The sequence below is a fragment of the Talpa europaea genome, assembly GCF_964194135.1.
Source record: "Talpa europaea genome assembly, chromosome: 6".
NCBI classification, from domain to species: Eukaryota; Metazoa; Chordata; class Mammalia; order Eulipotyphla; family Talpidae; genus Talpa; species Talpa europaea.
The window spans coordinates 63,744,519-63,770,033 of NC_140072.1; positions in this window are offsets into that span (position 1 = coordinate 63,744,519).

The following is a 25,515-nucleotide window of genomic DNA, read 5'->3' on the forward strand; positions in this document are numbered from 1 at the left end:
TTTCATTATTTTTAGAGTCTACTTTGTGCTGATACATCACAGTATTCCATAAGTTTTTGCTGAATTGGTAAACAAATTAGGCATGATTTGGTTAACACTAAAAATGATCATTTTGGTTTTGTCAAGGCTTTGTTGTCCGATATTGTGTTGGAGAAAGTGGCCCAATGTCTGCTAATGGTATGAATCAATGTTTATATAGGCTTTTTAGACCTATTTTCCCAGGGTGTTGAAAAATGAACATGTTTGAAGAACTTGGGAGCACAGAACTGTCCCTCTCACTGCATACCTGGATCCAGTTTTTTGTGTGCTATGAGGCCCCATGCACCTAGAAAAATTATCCCATCTGTCATTTTGATTGAAGGATAGTTCCTTCAAAATAAATATAACTTTCGTTGTTGTTGCTCTTTTTACTTGAACAGTACACAGGCTACTGAATGTAGTAGGACAGAATAAATTGGCAAACCATTCATTTCCAAGCTCTACCTACAGCAACTTCCTAAGTACAATAAAGAAAGGGGAGCAGACTTTTAAAAAATTATTTGTGAAATAGCTGGTAATGACAGGACCAGTGTTAAGCACATGTAAATTAGATATTTCTACACTGAAGAAACTGATATGTCAAATATTTTAAACTCCATGATCAAACTGGAATAATATCAAAAGTGATTGTAATCTGAAACAGCGGAATTCAATTTTCTTGCATTATGGAGATTTCTCTGAACAGACACAGGTTAAATGATTGCTCTGAGGTTGATGACACACTGATTCCGAGTGCCAAAAATGACTTCAGTCTGATGGCAACCTTTACAAATTGCTTCCTGTAAATTCTTTGTGAAAATAAAAGCAATTCATTTTGCTTGAAAGTGACTTTTAGCTAAGGACTCCACCCAGCAATCTGGATTTAATAAAACAAAATACACTTTGGTATTACAAACATCTTTTTTGAGATTCAAGTTCCCTGCACAAGTTTTTATAAAAGCAAATCATTTTCATTTTCTATTCCATATAGCCAAATGGATCCTATGCATAGCCAACAATTATTTAGCTTATCAGATGAGCTAGTGAGGAATGGTGGTCAGGGAAGGAAGGTCACTGAAAAGCTCCATGTGTGTACATGTAAAATATTCAGGTTAATATTTATGAAAGGCTTTAAAGACACAACCAGACCAATGTCCAGTATTCAACCATTTATTCATTCACTTATTCAGTATGTGGTATTGACTGAGTACCAGGCACAGTTGTAGACTCTGGAGATCCACAGTTGAACAAAACAGATACTTTTGTTCTTATGGAACTATGTTTCAGTGATAAAAGACAAATAATAAGCCAAAAAAATTCTTTAAAGAGGCCTCTAGGTATTAGGCTAGGAAGAGGAATTCTCTGCTTGCAAAAGAATAAGTATTGGGAGCATTTATGTCTTTGTGACTGGCGGTAGATAAAATCATACTAGTAAATATTTAAACTTGGCATTGCTCTGACATTGTATATAATTTATGACCTAGTTCCTGAACTCAAAGAGCTTACAATTCCTATTTACAAAGTGTTCCTGAACATCACACAGGCAGAGAGAATTAAGAATCATCAGATATTTTGTATACCATCTGAATGAGAGCTGCCTTCAAGGTTACAATCAGTGCTAAGAAAGTATACAGAATACCTGCGCCTTTGGAAATTCAAATAGGAACAGGAATTCTTTGATACTATACTCATTCCAATGAACACACTATGATTAAAGCAGGTGGAAAAAGAAAACCTGCTTGTATGTTTTTTAAACGGCCATAAAAAGGAAAGACCTTATAAGTGAAAGACCATAAGGCTTCTTTGAGATAACACCTCTGAAATTTATTTTTTGTTTTCTAGTCCCACTTATTCTTCTTTAATTTTACACTTTTCCATGTTCTTTCCAATTGCAATCATCAGTCTGAGCTTATAATTGTTTTCATCATCTCCAAATCTATTGGTTTCAGAGTTCAAGAAGTCAAAATCCCTTGTCTGTGTTACTCTTCTGAAGTCAATCAGAACTACCCTACTCACCACTTTCAATCTGGCAGAAGAGATATCTTTCATAAGGATAACATTCTGTTATCCCCAATAACATCTGCTTTACTCATTTTTGTTTCTTTTCCTGTCAGTTATAAGATGTTTTCTCATATCAATGTATTATATTTGCTGTTTTATTTCCCTTTAGGTGTGTATGTGAACTTTTTCTAATTTTTAGATACATTATTTAGTACTTCTACACATATCCATATGCCTTTTTCCCCCTTTGAATTGTCTCCTCAGTATGTGTTACATTCGCCAAAGCTGAAGAAGAGAATATACAATGTACGGCTAAGAGTATGAGTGCTGGCAGACTGGCTGTGTTTGAATCCTGGCTCTACTTCTCACTATTTATATGAACTTGAGTAAATTACTTAATCTTTCTGAAGCACAGTTTCCCTATCTAAAAAATAGGGATACTCGTATCCACCTCCCAAGATTTATGAGAGAATTAAATGAGGTGATATATACATGTATATCCTTAAAACTTTGCTTTATACATCATAAGTTCAATGTTAGATGGTAATATACAATATATCATATATAAATAAATGATTTATTATATTATGTTATGTCATGTCATGCCATATCATATTATTTATACACTGTAAGCATACTATTTATTACATACTAATAAATGTTAATTTCCTTTTCATCCACTCAAAGTATTATAACTGGGACAAAGTACTTGGTAATTTCTATTAGTCATGGATTTATAAGTTCAGGGTTGTGAAAAAACTTGAGGTTTAGTCTGATTCATATCATCATGTGTACAAGATGTTTTCCAGAAAAAGATTATTAGCCTAAAGAATCATCATCTCCACATATTGGTGTTCTTATTTTGGTCTAAGGATCTGACCTTATAACTTTACATTTGTATTCTTCCATTTTAATAGTTGAAGTACTTGGTTTCCAGTAAAAAAGAAAAAAATCTTAACCTTCTATGGGAAGCAACGGTAGGAATAGGACTAGGTCTTATTCCCCCCTTGGTCTCTGGCCTCTGCTTTTCTTTGTTTATTGATTTTATTTTCTCAATTTGGCTTCCTCCACGAAGTAGGAAACCTGGCTACTGGGAGCTCCTGTGCTTTGTATTGAGGATGACTGCATGTCTTTATCGACTGCACATTCTCAGGGAAGGAGTCTCAATGGCCTGGCAGGAGTCAATTGTTCTTTCTTAAAACAACCACTGTGGCCTGGGAGTTGGACACTAAAACTTGTGGTCCCTAAAGAGTCATTTTGTTTTTTTCAAGTGGAAGGAAAGAACATTACCCCAAAAGAAAGGGTGTCAAACAGAAGGACTCTGGCCAGACTGGACAACAGATTTCACTAAATCAAGTTTTTAGAGAAAGGTGACATGTTTCACATGTTTATTGTTCTTATATGAATCTCCTCCTGTTGGGTAAACTGTTGATACCTTTAACCATTTTTCATACAGATATACTTATATGTTATAAATTTAGATCATTTTCCTAGTAGCTTTAGAAACACAACCATGTAACCGGTAAAAAAAAATTAGGATGACATCAACAAAGTATTGAATAATGATGTTAAAGATTTTATTCTGGGTGTGATAAAAACTTCAGAGAAGTACATCACTGTAGAGAATTCAGTTTCTAATGATAATATAAATAAATAAATAATGAAATAATTAAAGGCAAGAAAATAGTGGCTCCTCAACTATGGAAAAGTTGGTATTCTAAAGAACTCTGAGTAGAAGCACTTGTGGTTCAAGAACTTAAATCCCAAAGGGAGAAATCATGTTGGGTGAAATGATGTTTAAAGCAAACCTCAAAGTCACTAAAATTATGTTTTTTTGAACAAAAAACATGACTTGTTCATCTTAGTTAACAATAGAATGGTGGTTACTGGAGGGAAAGATGGGGCACGGATCGGAGAGAAGGGGTGAGTTGCTTGGTGATGGATGGTGAGTGGACATTTGGTGGAGGTTACAGTGTGATATATACAGTTGCTGAGGTAAGAAACTGTACACCTGAAATATTTACCATGTTGTTAACTAAATTTACCTTCCTAAAAAAACATAATTATGCCTAAGACAATGTCATGACCGGTAAGTTTAAGATGATGTATTGAAAGGAAGTAGGAATAGAACTCAAGTAATTAAGGAAGCCCTGACAGAAAACTGGGACCTCTGACCTGGTCCCGGCTCCCTTTTTGAAGAAAGTTTGAGACCCATGAGGTTAAATGCCTGTCGCAGAGTCCCTCAGCTTACCCACGTGAGCTGCCTCCCACCTCTCTCCTCAGTTCCCTCTGTGCTGCCCACTCACCATTAGACCAGCAGCAGCCTTGCCTCTGCCTTTGGCTTTCGTTGACTTTGAAATTTGCCAAGAAGATGAAGCCTAGAAAAAAGGATGAAAACAAACAGTACATTCTCCTAAGCACCCTCCACATTGCATAATATCCTTGTCCTAAGAGGGTCTGATATGGGTCGAAAATATTGTTTGCTTTGTTTTAAATCTTGGAAAAAATTCTTGTTGCATGGAATTTTCCTCCAGAATTAATCATGAGTAGCATAGTCTTTAGCCTTGTTCTTTGGTGAAGCAGAAAACAAAATAGCTATTGTAGGCTCCTTTGTTTAAACCAGGGACTGATGACGCTGTTCACCCTCCCACCGAGCAGCACTTGGATATTGGTCTCTCTGGAGAGCACTGAGCACCCAAGGCAGCAGGACACTGCTGAGTAAGCCCTTCCCCACCCCAAACTTGATTCCAAGGAGACAATTCCTCTCACTGTTTGTACTAGAGCTTAGTCATATCAAATATTCAACAAGTTCTTCCAACTTCTGTTTTTAAAATAAAAGACCAGCACATTCCCTTTTATGAGTGTTCAAATGAAACAGAGGCATGAAGCAGCGGAGGCGGGGCTGGGGGGGGGGGACGCAAGCAGTCTTTTGCTATATAACTTGAATGATTTCTTACTGAAGTCCTGAAATATGAATAAAAACAATAAGTTTGTTTTGTTTCGGATTTCAAGATGATATTTTTGCTTCTTTCTACAGACTGTAGAATCAATATTCTAAGAACAAGTCTGACTTTATCACCCTGCAGTAATAGTGACTCAGGCATAATTGAGGATCCATTAAAATACAACTTTTTCTTCCCACATCATGCTTTGTTTTAAAGGGGGGCATCATTAGCTCATTTAATGTTCACTACAGAACAATGCTATTCATCATGAAGTCATTTAATTAAAAAGATAATTTCCATAATGTAAAATTTCAGGAAATTCTGTATCAGTTGCGGGTACACTGACAAAATATTATGCTCACTGTACTGTTCTCATTTTCCGCATTGATTCATGTTTGCCTTGGATCTAATAGAGTATGTCTCACTACAGAAAATATTCTTTTCTGCAAAGATTTTTTAGGACGTGGCGTGTGTACTGTTGCTGGGTATGGATGGTATCCACATGAAATCCACATAAGGTCCCCAGTCTGCCTCAGCAGCTGCCTTGTACCTAGTGAGTAGTGCCAAACTAAACTATGGACACAACCTCTACTCCACTACTCGCTCCCAAAGACCACCCCACCACCAGCGTCCCTACTTCTCCTGTAAGGGAATCATTGTACAAAACTTTGGAACCTCTGGATACTCAGCGGTACCTGAGAGGAAATTATAGGAAGCTGGAACAGCTCAAGGGAGCTGTTTTCAACACCAAATCTCCAGCCAGCGATGGATTTTTCTTTTGGTAAACATCCTCTGAAAAGTAAACAAATAACAAATATATCATTAAAAAGAGAGGTGGAAAAAACTTTTGGGAAAGCAGAGAGATCATCAGTTAGTCTCATCTTAATATGGTTTGGTTGAGCCAGATTGCTCTCCTTCTTACAAATCAACTATGTCAAGAAGATAAATTTCGTTTGTGGGGAAAAGAAGAGAGATAATTTGAGATGACACTCTTCTGGAAGTGGGGCCAATGTGTGTGTGCACACTAAGGGAACAGGACATGCTAGAAGAGGTGTAACAAGGAGGTTGAAAAATGCCCAAAGCAAATGTCACTAATTTCAATATGTGGCCTAAAAAAGGAGTTAACACTCTACCCCCTCTTCCTCCTCATTCATCTCCTCTCCTCTCCTTTCTTCTCCCACTTGACATTTAATCTGTACCCCTTGATCTCAGGAATAAGAATATAAATCAATATTATTAATATGAGATTTTAGCAGCTTTATCCAACAAACTGGCTTTTCTGGGAGTATGCCATAAACCCAAATACTATAGTAACTAACAATCATAATAATTCTACTAACAATAACTACAGTTACTATTATTCTCTTCCTCTCCTTACTCCCTCCCCATCATCAAAGCTTCTTTGGGGAATTTTGTGTCAAGTTCCAAAGTTTTGTACACTGTAGCTCCCAGGCTGAACAACGAAAGAATTCAGGATAGTTAGCAAATGGGCAGAGTGGTGGGTACAGATGTTCAGGTTGGGCCCTATAAATCAATTAAGGCCAAAAGAGACAGTGGAGTCTGAAATCTGTTCTGTACTATGCCTTCCAGGCTGAACATTCTAGCTTTTAGTGTCATCTGCAAGGAAGATGGGACCTTCTTTTCTCATTTGCACATAGGCCACGGGGTGGTAGGGCCCTGACTCTCAGACAGGCCTAGGGTTGATCACCAGTCAGGGACAGCAAACACAGAGATGTTACACCTTTTTGAAGGAATTCCAAAACCATAAGGTGGGAGTGTGATGGTCAAGTTGGAGAACAAGCATTTGGGGGAATGGTGAGTAGGGATGCACAATCAAGTGTGAAGGATCAGAATCATGACTTCACTTGAGAGACTCTTGCTGTTCTCAGTTTTCAAGGGACCGCTTGGCTTGTGCCTAGGATTTTTAGATATTCAGTTTGGTTATATGCTAGGTCCTACCTGTAATGAAGGAGCTCTTGGAATTTCCTCTGTACCTCCTCTTTATCTCTTTAATTCTCTTATCTTTAATAACAAAAGTAAAATTTGCTCCTTTAATAAGTAATCGGATTGGCTTGATTTTTCATTTGACCTGACATCGTCTTTAAGCAAAGCTTGTTAAAAAGTGAGTTAAAGTGTGGCTCAATAGTCTAGAGCCTGTGAAGGATGTTACAGCTGCTGCAGTAAGACAAGCAGGCTTTGTTTGTATTGAACCACGGCAGTGTCTCATGTTCTTCCTTGCTCTCTATTTAGCACTTCATCTTTATCTAATCTTTAACAAAGCACACTCTGTGGCAGCCAGTCTGTGGGAAGCATTGTGAATCAACCTATCCTTCTGGAAGATGGCAGCCTTGAAGAATAAATATTTATTTCAAATATAATCTATCCTCTAGTCTTCCATGCCCAAAGATTTTCCAGTTTAAAATATCTGTGACCCTATAATTCATATGGATATTGTAATAAGAGATTATGCAAATAAACAAGTGACACGATTGCCATTAAACTGGAGTAAATCACACAGCTGGCCCTCCTAGGGTGGCACAGGGAAGGAAGAGCACTCTGGAGCAGGACTGCCACATATAACTGTGCACATTGGCAGGGGTCCGTTTTGGTATAGATAGCTACACATTGGGAAGTAGGAGACAAAATAGACTAGGTTATATACAGTAATAGTCCCAAAGTCTTGACAGCTCAATACAACAAAAGTTGATTGTTTGCACATGCTAAATATTCAGCATGGGTAGGCAGGAGGATCCAGGCTGAGCTACTCCATCTCAACATGTGCTTTTACAATTACCTCGGCTGGGAGAAGAAAATATAGTGAATTGTGCACTGGCTCTGTGTGTGTGTTTATTTTTTCATTTTAATTTTTTCCCACCAGTTACTCCTTTAACCATTTCTCCCTACCCCCTTAACCTCAGAAACCTCACTTCAGTTACCAAAATTCAATAATTTATAATTATCAATACTTTGCTTTGTCTGTTTATTCACTTTGATTTTTTACTTTACTCATATATGTGAAGCTGTCCAATATTTTGTCTTTTCAAATTACATTGCTACACGTAATTCCCCTGAACTCCTTCCATTTTGCTGTAAATAGTAACATTTCATATTTCTTCATAGCTGAAGAGTCTTCCCTTGTGCAGATATACCACACTTTCTTTATCCAATTCTCTATCACTGGGCAATTAGATTGCTTCCAAAATCTAGCTATTGCAAATAATGCTTCAATACACATATAGCTTTTATTTTTTTAGTTGATGGTATTTTTTTTATTTTTTACATCATTGCTCATTTTTAAACAATATTTGCTCCCCTCCCGCCCCCCCCCCGGGTGTAGTCTCCATACAATTTCCTTCACCAATGCACCTGTGCAATGGTATTGTATTCTTAGGATAAATGTCCATTTTCAGTTTTTTTTTTTTTTAAGATTTATTTATTTATGTATACAAGAGCTGGGGTACAGGCCAGAGATACAGGGGGGTGAGAGGATCCACCAGAGACAGAGTGAGGAACAGAACAGGCAGACTGACTGAAATACACTGCTGAGGGGAGCAGCAGGTGAGACAGGAGAGGTCGTTCTCACCATGTGGGTTTCTCCCTGGCCGTCTGGGGATCGAACTCATGCTGCAGAGGCTGTGGACTGCTTCATAGTGCGGTACTTGACCCCTTGCACCACCAGGTAGGCCCCATTTTTAGTTTTTTTTTTAAGGTAGGTACATACCACTTTCAAAAATGGCTACACCAATCATGTTATATAATCTTTGCAATGTATTGTTGAATTTGATTTGTTAGTATTTAGGTGAGAACTTTCATATCAATATGCATCAGCAATATTGGTCTGTATTTTTATTTTTATGCCGTCTTTGTCTACGTTTGGAATTAAGGTAATGTTTGCATCACAGAATATGTTAGGAACTGTTCCTTCTTCTTGGGCATTTTGGAGTCTGAATAAAGTGGACATGGGTTCTTCTTTAAGGGCTGAATAAAATTCACTTGTAAAGCCATCTGGTCTTGAGCTTTTGTTTTTGGAGAGATTTTTTTTTTAAATCACTGTTTGAATTTCCATTATTGTGATCAAGCATTCAAATTTTCTGTTTCTTCTTGATTTAGTCTTGGTAAGCAGTATTGTTCTAGAAATGTATCCATTTCTTCAAGGTTATCAAATTTATTAGCAGGTAACTGTTTATGATAATTTCATGATTCTTTTTATTTCTATGTTATCTGTAGTCATTTCTTCTCTTCCATTTCTAATTCTATTTATTAAAGTTTTCTCTCTTCATTGGTAGCCCAGCTAAGGGTTTATCAATTTGTTTATCATCTTGAATAACCACCTTTTAATTTCCTTGATCTTTTATCTGGTCTTTTTAATTTAAATTTTATTATTTATGCTCCAATATTTCCTTTCTTATACTAGTTTGGAGTCATGTTTGTTCTTTTAAAGTTCTTTAGATATAATATTTAACTATCTCAGATTTTTCAAGTTTCTAACTATAGACCTATATTGCAATTAACTGCTTTTGGTGCAACCCATAAATTCTGATAGTTTGTGTCCTCATTTTCATTAGTCTCCAGGTACTTTGTAATTTGTTTGAATTTCTTTTTTTTTTTTTAATCTATGTCATATTTTATTGTCTGATTTAAAATGTGAAAACTAGAAGCAAAAAAATTCTGTTATTTGACAAAATATCGGCATTTCTCCAGTGCAGTTATGGTTTTTTTTTTTTCCTTCTCTATATTTTTTTCTTTTCTTTTTTTTTAAATAAATTTTATTTTTATATCCCCCATACAATTGCATCCCCCTTATTTTGACTCCAATCCCTCCCCTCCCTGCCCCCCACTCCCTATAGAGTGTCTCTGGTTCATAGTTGTTTGCTGATTTTGATTTTCACTTTCTTATAGTTAGATGTGGTACACATACACCATGGAATATTACTCAGCATTCAAAAAAAGATAAACACATGCAATTTGTAATTTGTTTGAATTTCTCTTAACCTAGTAATTACTGGAAAAGTATATTGTTTAATCCCCAATTTTTCCAGGATTTTTAAAAACTTGATTTCTAGCATTATGGTCAGAAAGAAAGCTTGGTATGATTTTGATTTTCATACGTTGATTGACAATTGACTTGTGTCCCAATATATGGTCTAGTTTTGATAATGTTCCATGTGCCCTTGAGAAAAATGTATACATGGCTTAGAATGATCTGCAGGTATTAAACCTATGTGATCAAGCTCACCATTTAAGGATATTGCTATCTATTTATTCTCTGTTTTATTAACCTGTCCAAAGTTTTAAGTGGAATATTAAAATCCCTTACTACTGTTGTGTCGTTGGCAAGCTTTCTCTTTAGTTCTATTAGTAATTGCTCAATATATCTTGGTGCTTCAATATTTTTGTACACATGTATTTAAAAGTGTTAAACTGTCTTGCCATATAAGGCCCTGAATCATAACAATGTCTAGCTAATCTCTTATGACTTTTTTTTAACCTAGAAATTCATCTTACCTGATATAAGTATAGCTATTCTACCCCTTTTTATTCTACCCCTTTTTAAAAAAATACCATTTGCTTGTAGAATTGTCTTCTAAATTTTAAGTCTGATACAGCAGTTCTTAAAGCCTCTGTCTGCAAATGACACATATCTATTTCCATTTCATTGGCCAAAGTAAGTCACATGTTCATACCTAATTACAAAGGAGGAAGAGAAGTTCAATGTTATATCCAGAAGGACAAATATTTGGGAAAATATTTATTTGTTTAAATGGACTGGGTGTCCACTTGGAAGAAGTCAATACCACCTTTGTTTTCTAGTAGCTCTCAACTGAGATCACAAAAAGTGGTTTATGTGTCTGATAACCAATCTGACAACTCAGAAACCTTATTCCCAGAGATTGGTCTTGTGCACAATTACCTAGAGAGAAAAACCATATGTCCTAACTCTTCCAAACAAGTTTAATATAATTTCATCTTTAAAGTGAAACATAGATACCATTATTTAAAAAGAGCATAAGGGAGAGATTGATTCTCAGAGGCCTCAGAAATAAAACATGTTTCCTGATAGTGGACACATTGTCAGAAGGGACAAGTTTTCCTGAATAGTCTACTTCCCTTCTACATTAGAGTCACCTGTTGAAAGTGTTGGGAAGCTGGGAATTTTACAGGGACTATAACCAAGATGAAAATGCATACATTGTACAAAAATGAAAAATGATGTAAAAATATACAAAATAATTAAAAAAGACCCTCTCTCCAAAACAAAGGTGAATTAGAGTGGACATCTGATCAAAGCTTGGTCAAAGTCTCTCCCCTAGGAATCTGGAGTTTGGACCTATAGAAACACTGCCAGGAAACCAGAATTTGACTAACTGGTCTGGGTTATCTATTGATTAGTTATATAACTGAAAATAATAGTGCTCATTTTTCCAGTTTCCTTTGCATTTAGATTGGGGTCCTGTGACTAAGGTCTGGCCAATGGGAAATGGGCAAAAGTGAAACAAGACATTTTTGGGTTTAGCTCTTAAAAATATCCCTCATATGATGCCACTTTTGTTTCCCCACAACAGTGACCTTAGAAGCCCTCTGTTCCAGATAGCATTACTACAAGATGAAGAGGGCTACCCATTCCACAGAATGTTATGAATGAGAAAAAAAAAGTTAGCGGATTTATTTCTTGCTTCAACATAATATAGATTATTCTGACTAGTGTGGAACCAACACAGGAGTAGTCTCATTCTGCCAAAAAGCACAGAAATGCTGATCTTCAAGGAGGGACAAAATTAATGCATATGTGCAGAGAGGAGCAGGGTTGAGCAAAATGGTTCTTCTAATTTCTGGTTCCAAACCTTTTGTGAGGGAAAATCACATTTCTATCCTTAGCTTCTGTGATTCCTCTATACTCTTATAGAAAATTTACTATTTTTTGTAAGCTTATACCAAAAAGTTTCTGTCCATTGAAGTCCAAGATAATTATAACTAATATCCCTCATATCTCAGGGCTTCAGCATCTGCTTTACTTATTATACCATCAAACAGTTAAGCTATTAAGTATGGTTCTGATGTAGATTTCAAACTCCTTCATGTCATGAATATCAAGAACCACAGCAAAATCTTGCCCAGATGTAGTTACATAGTACAGTGAAATCTTATGACACAATTATAGAATTACAGATCTTGTCTATTTATTCAAAATTTAAATAAAGGTGGGTAATGATAATCTTTTCCATTTTATTGGTTGCAAATGACCAGCTGACAAGTTACTCAATTTCTGCAATTGTAGCAAAATTCTATAGTAATCAAGAAAAGGTTGCTTGTTCAAGAAGAACAGCTAAGGGATTGATTGGCTCTTAGAACTTATGCCAACTTCCTTTCTGCAGGTGGGTTAAATAGTGGATACCTTTTGTAAAAGGAAAGTAATCATCTTAGGAAGAAAATCTCTTTTTCTGCCATGAATAAGATGAATACAATCACAGAAACTGCAGACAAAAGAGCTTTTGATGACAGATATTGCTGATGCCTGGTGCCTTCAAAAGCATTCCAGGAAAGGTGAAGGAATAATTATGACTAACAATTTAACTGATGTTTCTTCCAAGATATTACTCATTGGACCAGTGGATCACTTGAAATATATGTCAATGAGTCAGCGCATACTCAATTTGGCAAAAATATACATGATCCCAACCTGGTTGCATCAAACTGAGCAAATCCCAAATGGATACATTCTAAGGGAGAAGTAAAAGCAGAAGAGCTATGATAGTAAACAACAAGTTTACTCTTTTAGTCTCTCCACCGCCCATACCACCCCATATAGCTGAACAAAATGAAACTATCAAGTCCAGTGAAGAAAATATGAAGCACACCTTTCAAAATGATAAAGAATTTGGAGGAAGATGAAAGGCAAAAAACTCAGTAGGAAACAAGGAGAATGTAATAATTCTCCATGCACCTAAAATAACAGGAATTTATAAGCATATGTTGCAAATTATCTGATATGAGGATATACCAAAGCCAGTTAAAATAACAGTGGTTAAAAACAAAAGGAAGGTTGCACTGAATGGCCTAGGAACTTTTTTTTTTTTGAAATTCTATGATGAAAGGAACATGTGGGCTAACATAATTCAAGGGCCACTTGCTGTCTTTGACTGAATTTATCCTATTATAATGCATTAATATTCATTACTTTCTTTCATTTTTTTACTATATCATGCTTTCAGATGAGTTTGTTAAAATGTAGGCACAGTTTAAAGAATACCCAATACCCATGTACTTACTATATAGTCTACATTGAGACTAAAATAATTTTCCTTCAGAAACTTTCAGTGTCATTGTGGAGAGATCTGAAGCTATTTGGAGCCTTAATTCTTTTTACATCATCTATATATTCCTTTCTAGAAGCTTACATAAATTCTCTTTGTCCCAGAGCTCTGTGCCTTTGTGAGAGTCTATTTTTATCTGTTGTGCTTAGGACTCCATAGGTTTTCTTTTTATTGTATTATATTTATTGTATTGTCTTGTACTGCACTGTACTGTATTATATTGTTTTGCATTTTAGACAACTCATGTTCTTCAGTTCTGAGAATGTTTTTTAATTATTTCATTGGTAATTTTCTCTATTCCTTTTATTGTGTTGTCAGAAAAGTCATGTCAAATTTTTTCTTTGAAAAACACAGAAAAAATGTGTCATGACTTTTCCAACAACCCAATACACTGTCTTCATTTTTCTTCTTACTTTCTCTCCTCTTTGTTCTTCTTACTGAGAAAGTCCTGAATCTTACATTCTAGCTTTTTATTGTTGTTTCTTGATTGTTAATTTCTAAGAGCTCTTTTTTTAATGTTCTCTAAATGATCTTTTTTTGTTTTTTTAATAGTATCCTATTCTTGTTTCATGCATGCAGTGTCATCTATTACGGAGGACATAGGAATTTGTGTTTGGGTGTTTGTTTTCTGCATATTCTATATTGCTCCTTGTTGCCTTATTATTTATTTGGGTCTCTTTTTTGTTGGGGACTGTCCTCAGATATGTGGGGAACTAAAAATGTGATTTCATGTACTGAGTAAGTAGGTGGAGTTTGCTGACTTTGAACTTTAAGGTAAACTGGGTGAGCTGTTTCTTTGGGAACCTCTGAAGTCCCTATTATTATATTTTCTTCTTGTTCTAGTCAGATTCTCAGAGAATAATTTTCCAATCTCCTTCCTGGTGAATGAAAGTCTGGTTGAGTGACAAGTGAGGGGAGAGTGCTAGACAGAATATATGAGATCATTTTCTCTCTCCATAAGAGCCCTATTCACAACTGTGCCTGGCATCCCTGGGTCCAGGACTAACTATTTTACTTTCTATAAAGGCAAAATCTTCAAGTTTCTGTCTAGCTGGATGGGAGAGACAATCACCTAATACCATGAAGGGGAAAAACAGCTAGGAATTAAATTCTTTCTCATATAGCTTTTTTTCCTTATTTGAAGTCTTTTTCTCCAGTTCTAGGTATACTAGATGCTGCCAATTCCTGAGCCTTTTGAGGATTCTGTGGTTTGAAAGAAGTTGGTGATTCAGCTTTCTTGGGTTTGTCTAGTTAGTTACCATTTGTTCATCTACTTTCTAGTTTCCAAAATTGTGTTGCGCTTATAATCACTCCCATAATCCCTGTACTTGTTGAGTATGTATTTTGTAAAATTATTTAATGTAGTTTTAGGGGGCCACAGGAGGGAGTAAAAGTAGATACATGCGTTCAAGCCACCATTTTCTAATCTAATAATAATTTGGGGTTTGCTGAGGCAATTATGAGTCTCTCTGGTTTTCTTTATACAACCTTTTTAGGACATGTCACATCTTGTTTTCACTTACTCAAATATACTAATGATAGAGTTAGTATACTGGCATGTTAGCAATAGCTAACCTTCAAATCCCAGGCATGGTTTCTGCTAGTGGTTCAATGTGGGAGACATTTATCCTCCTTTCTAGCAGCCCTCAGTTTAGCCAGCTCAGGAGATGAAATCTTTTTACATGATTCTACATGCAGGCTAGAATTGACTGGCTTATTATTACCTAAGGTGAGCCAATGATTCTCTTCTCTGAGATTCTTGGACAGTGACTAGAGAAACCATTCTTTGTGTCATATACTTCCTCCCCTCCTACTACTGAAATTTTGTTACTGGGTCAGGTTTAACCACATCAGTCTTTCTTCAAGGTATGAAGGTTCTGAAGGTTCCTCATGACTCTTTTCACATGAAAACAGATATCTAGCCTACCCAGTTCATCAGACACATCTAAAGTTGAGTTTTTAAGTTTAGATTAAAACTAGGAAATCTGCTCCCACAACATGCATTTTCTCATATTCATGTACTCCTTCAAATAATGTTACAAAAACAATTTGTTTTTTCCCTCAACTTCTTTTAGAGACCTAACATATGTCAAGGTTATGGTAACAGAAAGGGCCTTTGATAATACCACTCAAGCATATACATAAGGTGATATTATAAAAAAAGATTAATCTGGGCAATGGAAGAAGTCAAACTGTTTTACCTTTTACCTCTGTAACCCAAAGTCCTTTTCTCCTGCACACCCTCAAGTCCTATACCTCCTGCACTGAACAGGATCCCAGTGAAGGATGGGTGATCCAAAAAAGGCAAGATTTGTGGGGTAAGTCAGAGTTCAGAGCTCTCATCTTCTATAATGGTAATGATTTAGGAGGTGGTACACTTTTTTTTAAGACACGGGTTTAAAAGTATTTAGTATTAAAATGCTAATTTCACTGGTAATTAAAATATTCCCAGGGGAACCTCTTAATGGAGTGGGAAAGATACTGACTTTGGTTTCAAAGAATTTTGTGATCTATATTCAAATGCTGTGATTTTGGACAAGTTTTTTGATCCCTTTGCCTCAGTTTCTTCACATCTGAAATGGAGATTGAAGGTACAGGGATTAAAAAAGACACAGTTTAAAAGGTGCCTGGCATGTGATTAAGCTCTATAAATGTACCTTTGTCTCCATTTTCTTCATCTGCTAGCAAGAGCGTTAAGATAATAGAGTTTGATCTCTACAGCAAATATTCCCAGGAGCATTTCCCAGCAAAGCCAGAAAATAATCTACCAGAGGCCTGGGGAATCTTTGAGCAGAGTACTCCTTATACATTTATATCTGAAAGAGAAAAGTACTGAAAGAGAAAAGTACCTGAGAACTCCCATATCTGGTAGAGTAAGGATCAACTTCAACTTTTTTTCCTACTTCTTTTTTTTTTAACCATGAAGGCCCTGATTCCAATGCATTTGAAATATAACCCATAATGCCAATATTTGGTAACATTTTGGGGATCACTGATACCTTTCATGCTTTCCCCTGAAAATATACAAATGCACATTTGGACTCACACAACTACACTCTGCAAGAGCTTCCCCTGAAGCTAAGGATATCACATTAATAAACTCTAACCTATAAAAGTACTGTAACCTATAAAAGGAACTGCAGTTCTTTCCCTGTATCCCCACAACACTTTCCAATAAGTAAAAAGACTGGCATGAGCCACTGGAGTTAGGGTCCCCTTACTGTTAAGGGTTACACACTCTTAAAGGGGTCCAGCCATCTGCAGCACAAAGACAAGCAGGCAGAAAGATCTTTAATAGAATTAGTATGCACAGAGAAAGAAGATAAGAAAGGATGGTCCTAATAATAGTTTCTCAATTAACCTTCCCAAATTATCCATTCTCTAACAGGGAAATGCCCAGCCAAACAAGTCAGCCTGAAGTAGGTTCACTGAAGCCCAAAAGCTTACCACAATTCTAAGGCACCTTCTGGCAAGGACCCACAAGAAAGAGATTAGATAGTTTCTAGAGACCTGGGACAGACGAAGAGACACAGAACTCAAAATCAAAGATATGGTTGCCATTGTCTCTGCCAAGGACTAGAAGCAGCCTGCCCATATGTCTTTCACCCATGTGTCTCTTCAAAGTACCTCTTCCAAGTGTCTCTACATGTCTCTCCTACACGAGTCTCCTACAAGTCCCTAGGTACAAATCTAAGGCAGAGAAGCAAGAGTGCTGGCAAGGCCACCTGCCAGAATTCCATATTATATAGACCTACCTGGCCGCTCAACTCCACCCTTTGTTCTCAGTAGTTCCTACCACTCAGGAAGTCAGGTACATGGCCTAATGGGACTTGTAATCCAAAACATCTGTATATAAGTCGGAACAGGGAAAATGGCATCTCCCCTTCATAGAGGTATATCTGTAATATAGAGAAGGCTGGATTTTAGCAGGCCTTCTGAGGATGGAGTGGTGGTGTCAGAGCACCAACTTTACCAATAATCTGGAAATGAGTAGCAATGCTCAAGGGTGAGCCATGAAACAGAAGCTCATTACATGTGCACCTGTTGGGGTACAGCAAGAGTGGGTGGTGCCTGGTGCACTATGGCTCCCATCTCTCCACATCAGGGTATGTGTGGGGATGAGCAGAAGGAAGAACCAGGCCTATCAGAATTTCCAGAAGGACAGTGATGATAACTTCTAATTGTTGGGACAAGATCTTCCACTAGAATTTGGTTGATTTTTTCCCCTCCTTGTGGGAAGGATCCAGCTACATCCAGTCAAGGGGCATCTAGGGTTGGGCAGAGACTGAAAAGTATCTGAAACCCTCCCTCCCATATTAGACAAGATGGAGGGAGGTTTAACACGGACTTTGCTTATTTTTAAACCAGGAAGTTCTTGATTACAATGCATTTGAAATACAATCCATACATAATCCCAATATTAAGTTTTCATATTTTGAGTCACTGATCCTTTGACCCCTGCTTCATGGTGGGCAGGACCTGCAGAACTGGAGGATCTGGGGTGGGTATATGCCATACCCACCAGTGCGGAGAGCACTGGAAATATCTTAAATACTGGCCAGGAGTTGTAAAGCCACAGGTGAAGAGTGGGACAAGGTAAATTGAAGAGTGGGACAAGCTTAGGTCATCAATACCCAAGACTTCAGTTCAGACTACTGCCAGCATTGTGGGCTGGTCTGGGCTCCTGTTGGGGAGAAGCCTGTCCATCTTCCCCATGCTCCCTTCCATTTAAGGTGGGGGGATCACTAAGTAGGTTGTTATCATCCTTCCACCTGAACATCACCCCTCACCTAAAAGAAGAAGGCAGAACTATTAATTCTGTAAGCTGTTCAAAGTACAAGGGTCTAAACTAGATATCGCTGGCTATTTGCATTACAACAACTGTATCCCTAAGTCCTTTTGAAAGGTATAAAAATGACATTTAAAAACAAGATCAAAAATAAAAGTCACATGTTTGTCCTTGGGAATAACTTGCCTTCCTCCATTTCACCCTCCCAATCACAGAAGTGGGTGTTTGCATCTCTCATTTTACAAATGAAGAAAGTGATCTGAGGGGTTGATCAAGGCCGCACAGTTAATAAATGACAGGATCTGGGTCTGAACTAGGTCTGACCCCAAGCTGTTGTTCATTGGGGTGATGCAACATTCCTTGGTTGGAGAAGAGACAGATGTAATGTCTTCATCACCCTTAGCAAAGAGGAGCTCCACTCTATGTAAATGAAAATGCTGACTCCTAAGGTACCTGGGAAAACTATTACCCTTCTTTTCTAACCACAAGGTCTCTGTCCTATGAAATGGTATACTGGATTTAAGATTGCAGTCTGTGTAACTCAATTTCTTCTGTTTTTAATCTTACTGAACCTATGATCTGTACCTAAGTAGCCCATATTCAGACCAAATGACCCAAGCAGGCATACTGACAAATGGTGCACACTCCCTTCCAATAAATGCAGACTTCTAACCTACCTTGGTCATTTAACCATCAGTTATCCAACCACTCTACAGGTATTTAATGAGTATTGCTGCCTCTCCCTGAACCAAATCCACTTTTTCTTCTGCCAGTGATGGTTTTACAAACCTGGTTACTCCTTTGCTTAAAAACCCACAGTGGTTTCACACCATCTAGGGGATGGAGACAAGATTTGTTACATAAGACCCTGCCTGTCCTTGTAGCTCTTATATTTAGAAAAAGAGATAAGGTGAAATTTCAGAGGCGCAAAGTATTTCACTTAGCTGCAAGAGTACCCTTTTTAGTCCTCAAATCCTATGTAAGAATAATCAGAATATAAAGTGTAAATAGTAAATTCAATCCTTTACTTCTCAGCCCACACTTGAATCTAGAGAGTTTGGTATTCACAGAGAAATGTAGGCCTCTTAGAGTGAGGTGTTCAGAGATTGTTTCTTTCTTCATAAATTATCTTGAAAAATGAGACTGGGAGGCTTTGAATAACAGCTAATTAACTGGGCATAGAAAATTGGTATCAAAAGGAGAAGAAAATGCAAATACTTTAGGTCTAAAGGTCAATGTCATTGAAGATGTTATTGAAAAGTTCTAAGTTGACTCTAGATTTCCAGGCAGCCAGGGCAAAAGGGAAATTAGGATGTATCCGCTGAATTTTATATAGGAAAGGGGAAACTTACCAGTTCTTTAAAACAGACAAAATATCTTATGTTGGTGTTTTTAGCTTTCTTATCATTGTTTTTAATTATAAAATTAAATCATGTCTTTTGTAAAAGTCTCAAAGAAACATCTATTTATTTATTTATTTTTTAAAATAAATTTTATTTTTATATTCCCCATACAATTGCAATCCCCTTATTTTGACCCCAATCCCTCCCCTCCCCGCCCCCCACCCCCCATAGAGTGTCTCTGGTTCATAGTTTTTTGTTGATTTTTGATTTTCACTTTCTTATAGTTATTCATTTTCCTGGTCCCTTATTTAAGTTTTCTAGATTCCTGCTATGAGTGAGACCATCCGGTATTTTTCTTATTCTTTCTGACTTACTTCGCTGAGCATGATCCCTTCCAGCGCCATCCATGTTGCTGCAAATTGCATGTGTTTATCTTTTTTGAATGCTGAGTAATAGTCCATGGTGTATATATGTACCACATCTTCTTGATCCAGTCATCTATTTTTGGGCATTTGGGCTGTTTCCAAAGCTTAGCTATTGTAAACAGTGCTGCTATAAACATAGGGGTGCAGGTGCTCTTTGGAATTGATGTTTCTGTGTCCTTTGGGTAAATACCTAGGAGTGGAATTGCTGGATCCTATGGAAGCTCTATGTTTAGTAGGTCCAGAAATCTCCACACAGCTCTCCATAGTGGTTGGACCAGTTTGCACTCCCACCAACAGTGCAGGAGAGTTCCTTTTTCTCCACATCCTCGCCAACATTTGTTGTTGCTAGTTTTTTTAATATGTGCCATTCTCACTGGTGTAAGATGGTATCTCATGGTAGTTTTGATTTGCATTTCCCTGATTACAAGTGATGTTGAACATTTTTTCATATGACTGTTGGCCATTTGCATTTCCTCTTTGGAGAAGTTTCTTTTTAGCTCTTCTGCCCATTTTTTGACTGGATTATTTTCTTTGTTTGTATTGAGTCTCATCAGCTCTTTGCAGATTTTTGTGATCAGTCCTTTATCATTAGTGTTGTGCGCAAAAATGTTCTCCCAGTTGGTGGGGTTTCTCTTTGTTTTTGTTATTGTCTCTTTTGCTGTGCAGAAGCTCTTTAATTTGATGTAGTCCCAGCTGTTTATCTTTGCCTTCACTATCACTGCTTTGGGTGATGTGTCTGTAAAGATGTCTTTGATGTGCATATCACGTAGTGTTTCGCCTGTATTTCCTTCTATGTATTTTATGGAGAAATATCTATTTAATAGAAAATATATGCTCCCTTATATATGCCTCCATTTCCTTCTCCAAAAGTAAGCTAACCTCTAAGACTAAACACTTCTGAAGTTTTGTTTGTTTGGTTTTAGAGGGCTTTTGCCATTAGAAATATTTACGAAACTTTCATAGCATGTGGGTTTTCTTTGTTAGCTTTAAAAATGTATCAAATGTTCTTTTGTAAGTTTTGCCTTTTCACTGCATAGTGTATTAGGTACACTCTTCTGTATCATCTATCTATAGATATCTCTAGTTCTTTCACTTTTTAATGATTCCATGGAGGTGACATAATTTATTTAACTGTTTCCCTATTTAATTTGTTCCTGATTTCACAGTCTTATAAATAATAAGCACTTGTATATACACTTTTGTGCAAATATGTATTTCCATAGGATAGATTTCTAGAAATGGAATTGTAGGATCACGTCTCATACATTTAAAACTTTGACGAATTGTCTTTAAAATGACTACATCAATTTATACTCTTCCCTAACAGTGTTTAAAAATGCTTATTTCTCCAATTCCCTTGCCAACACCAGATATTATCAACCTTTTTCACTTTCTAGCACAAACTTCTAAATGGAATTTCTCCTGGCAAGGTCAGTATATTTTCATAAGAAAGGAGACCATTGAGACAATTTCAATTCCCTTATTCGAGGGTGGTGATTTTCAGACTGTGCTATAGGGAGCCCAGGAATTCTAAGGGAGTGGCATGGTAAGCACAAAAGGCTAAGGCTAAGACCTTCACCCTCTAAGTCAGGGCAACTGAGTTTTCATCTGTTTTATATGTTGTACTTTGGGATAAGATTTGATTTGAAGATAAAATTCTGTTGTTAAAAATAAGTTTGCAAACCACAGGTCTGGCCTTGTTTTTATAGTACCATTAGCAACTTGAAGAGAAATTGAAAATGTATTCTTTCAAGGCAAAGAAGAAAAGACATTAAAATAGTGACTTTCCATGTGCATAATGGATACTCTGTATCCATTTATACCCTGAGTGTATGTGCAAGTCTTCCAATAGTCTTATTCTTGTTAGGCCTCAACCAATTGTTATGCTGTAGCCAGCCCACTTCTTTCAAGACATGGATTAAAAATTTCTAACTACCCACTCTCCTATAAAACACACAAACATACACACACACCCCACTTGTGCGGATCATACCCCTCTTTATTTGTGAAAACTGGATGTCAACTAAAGCTTCCTATCTCCTAAGACTTAGGTGAAATTCATGGCCCACAATCTTCTAAGATTTCTCTGAACCCCTCGAAGGCTTAGGATCTCATGACCTTCCCAACCTCCTTCTTCCTGAGGCGTTCGCTTAGAGATAGTTGTGTGAAACTTAGCTCTTTCTTGGGTAGTCACACATACAAGTAACAACCACAAACTACTCCACTGCACAAAGCATTCTTGAAACAAGCTGAGTTTACTACAGGCAGCATCCTAAGAAGATCAGAAAAAAGGGGCTGGGGCCATAGGTTACAAAAAATTTCAAAATGGCACAGTGAATATCTTATGACCTTTCATAGCCCCTGTTTATTGTATTAGCTCTACTCTTCCCTTCTTCATCTTCACCCATGACCCCTTGCATTGAATCAAGAACTTCAGGACCTCCCTGGTGGCACAGGGAGTTAAGACGCAACCTATGAAGCTATCCACAGCCACTGCAGCACCAGTTTGATCCCGGTCAGGGAGCTACCCACATGGCGCAGCAGATCTTTCCTGACTCACCCACTGCGCCCCTCAGCAGTGTATTTCAGTCAATCTGTCTGTTCTGTTACCCACTCCGTCTCTGGTGAATCCTCTCACATCCCTCCCCCGCTGCAACTCTGGTCTGTACCCCAGTTCTTGTATGCATAAATGGGTAAATCTTTAAAAAAGAAAAAAATGAATCAAATTATTCTTCAAATTATTTTTGAAGAACTTCAAATTATTTTCTTCACTAAGCACTGCAGTTCACATGGCCAGTTTCTTTATATTTCTCATCTTTCAAAAGGGGATTTCCATCTAGTAAAGTCATCCCTATTCAGGAGCTGGTTTTCTTAAACTAACAATAGAAATACTGTGGGCTTCTTTTTCTTCTTTGTACAGTTGTTTCCTTCCCCCACAGAAGCCTTGTCATTATATTGCTTTGGTCCACTAATCATTTTATGTATCTAAAACCTTTAAACAAATGTTATGCAGCCCAAGAGCAAGAACTCTATCTTTTTGTAGCTTTTAAATGGATATCTGACATATGAACTACAAATGCATAATGAAGAAAGTAACTACTAATTATATGATTAAAAGAAGAGTAAATGATAAAGACCTTAGACTGTTTTATAAAATGTGAAAGGTTTCTCCTTTCCAAGATTTGTAACTCTTAGAAAGGTCAGTTAAAATATTCAGACATATATTCAACTTTTATTTATCTTTATTGATAATGGAAGTTTGTCCTACTCAAAATAGTCACTTCTTTGCAATTTTTTATGTTGGCCTTTACTCTTCTAAATTCTTTCCTGCTTTTCCTATGAGCTAGATATTATTTTTGTTTATTCCCTTCCCACTTGGCCACATAGGAAGCAGAGATGATTATCTATATCAATAAGATATCTCTCCTTGCTGGGATCCCAAGAATAAAGACTACTATATAAAATAACATGCTATGTAAACCAAGGCTTAAAACATCCTTTAGTGAACCATTGTAAAATATCACTTGAAATTCCTACAGGATCTTTTGCCTATTGTGTTTAATTCCTAAATCTCATGTTATTAAAAGAAGTCTGTTTGCTCTTTTATCTGCCCTCACATTACACGATATTTTTTTTCATCAAAACTGGCTTAGTTTTGGAGTAAGGAAGCAGGAAAATATGACAAATTAGAATTTCTGATATTTGATCCTTTGTTATAAATTTAAGCCTAGTAATAGCCCAAGCTTTGGAAACCAGGACCACTTCCAGTGTGCATATATATACTTTCCCCCCAGAGAAATATATACTTTGTTCTATTCTGCATGACTGTATGACAAGTTTTTTGCCAAAACAATCGAGCAAAAAAAATTCACAACTATAGTAATTCCTCACTTAACATCATTGATAGGTTTTTGGAAATTGTGGCTTTTTAAGTGAACTAATATATAACAAAAACAAGTCCTTGAATAACATCATTTCATTCCACATTGGTTGGGATTATTTTTCTCATCAATCTGACAATGAAACAACGTTATTCAAGGACCTACTGTAAGTGCAGTCCAAAAGAGATCACTTCAGATTTAAGCGACACACATAGGCTCAAGGGATGGAAAAGGTATTCCATGCAAGTGAAATCCAAAAGAAAGTGGAGAGAGCTATACTTATATCAAACAAAGTAGATTTTACCAAAAATGGTAATAAGAAACAAGGAAAGTTATTATATTATGATAAAGGATTAATTTGTCAAGAAAAGGTAACAACTATAAATATATATACAACCAACATTGCAGCATATAAATATATTACACAAATACAATAACAACTGCTCTGAAGGGAGAAGTAAACAATAATATAACAATAGTAGATGACTTCAATAACCCACTTTCAGCAATGGATAGATCAGCAAACAAAACCAACATGGAACTGTTGAATTTGAACCATATATTAGACCAACGAACTCAGACATTTAAAAAACATTCCACTCAATAGCAGCAAAATATGAATTCTTCTCAAATACACATGGAACATTCTCCAGTAGAGAGTATACAATGGGCCACAAAACAAGTCTTAGCAAATTTAGTGAGAGACTAAAATCATACCAAGTGACTTTTCTAATCACTGTGGTATGAAGGTAGAAATCAACAAAAAAAAGAAGAGATGGAGGGGCTCCCTGGTGGCATAGGGGGTAAGTCTAAGGGCTGTCACCCCCATCCTAAGTTAGGATGCAAGGGAGCAGACCCACATGGAGCAACAGACCTCTCCTGTCTTGCCCGCTGCTCTCCTTAGCAGTGTATCTCAGTAGATCCATCTTTTCTGCTATCCACTCTGTCTCTGGTGAATCCTCTCTCATCCTGCACTTCTGGACTACACCCCAGTTTTTTCATGCATAAATAAATATAAATAAAATTTAAAAAAGAAAAGATGAAAAATTTACAGAAGTGCAAACTAAACAACACACTACTTAACAACCAATGAATCAAAGAAGAAATCAATAGGGAAATCTAAAAAAAATCTTAAAACAAATGAAAACAATACATCAGTACCTACAGGATATAGTGAAAGCAATTCTAAAAGGGTATTTAATATCAATAAATGCATATATTAAGGAAATAGGAAGATCTCAGACAACCTAATTTTATGCCTCAAAGAATGAGAAAAAGAAGATAAAACTAAGCCCAAAGTTAACAGATGGAAAGAAATGAAAGTACCAGAGTAGAAATAAATGAAATAGAGACTAGAAAAACAATAGAAAAGATCACTGAAAATAAGAACTGGTTTTTTGAAAAGACAAGCAAAACTTATAAGCTTTTAGCTACACTCAGAAAAAAGAAGAGAGCCTCCCTGGTAGCGCAAGGGGTTAAGATGCAACCTATGAAGCTATCCGCAGCCACTGTAGCACGAGTTCAATCCCCGGTCAGGGAGATACCGACATGGCACAGTAGACATCTCCTGTCTCACCTGCTGCTCCCTTCAGCATGTATTTCAGTCAGCCTGCCTGTTCTGTTCCCCACTTTGTCTCTGGTGAATCCTTTCACGCTCCATACCTCTGGCCTGTACCCCAGTTCTTGTATGCATAAATAAATAAATCTTTAAAAAAAAGAGAGAGAAGACTCGATAAACTAAAATCAGGAACAAAGTGGAGACATTATAACTGATGCCACAGAAATACATAGGACCATAAGA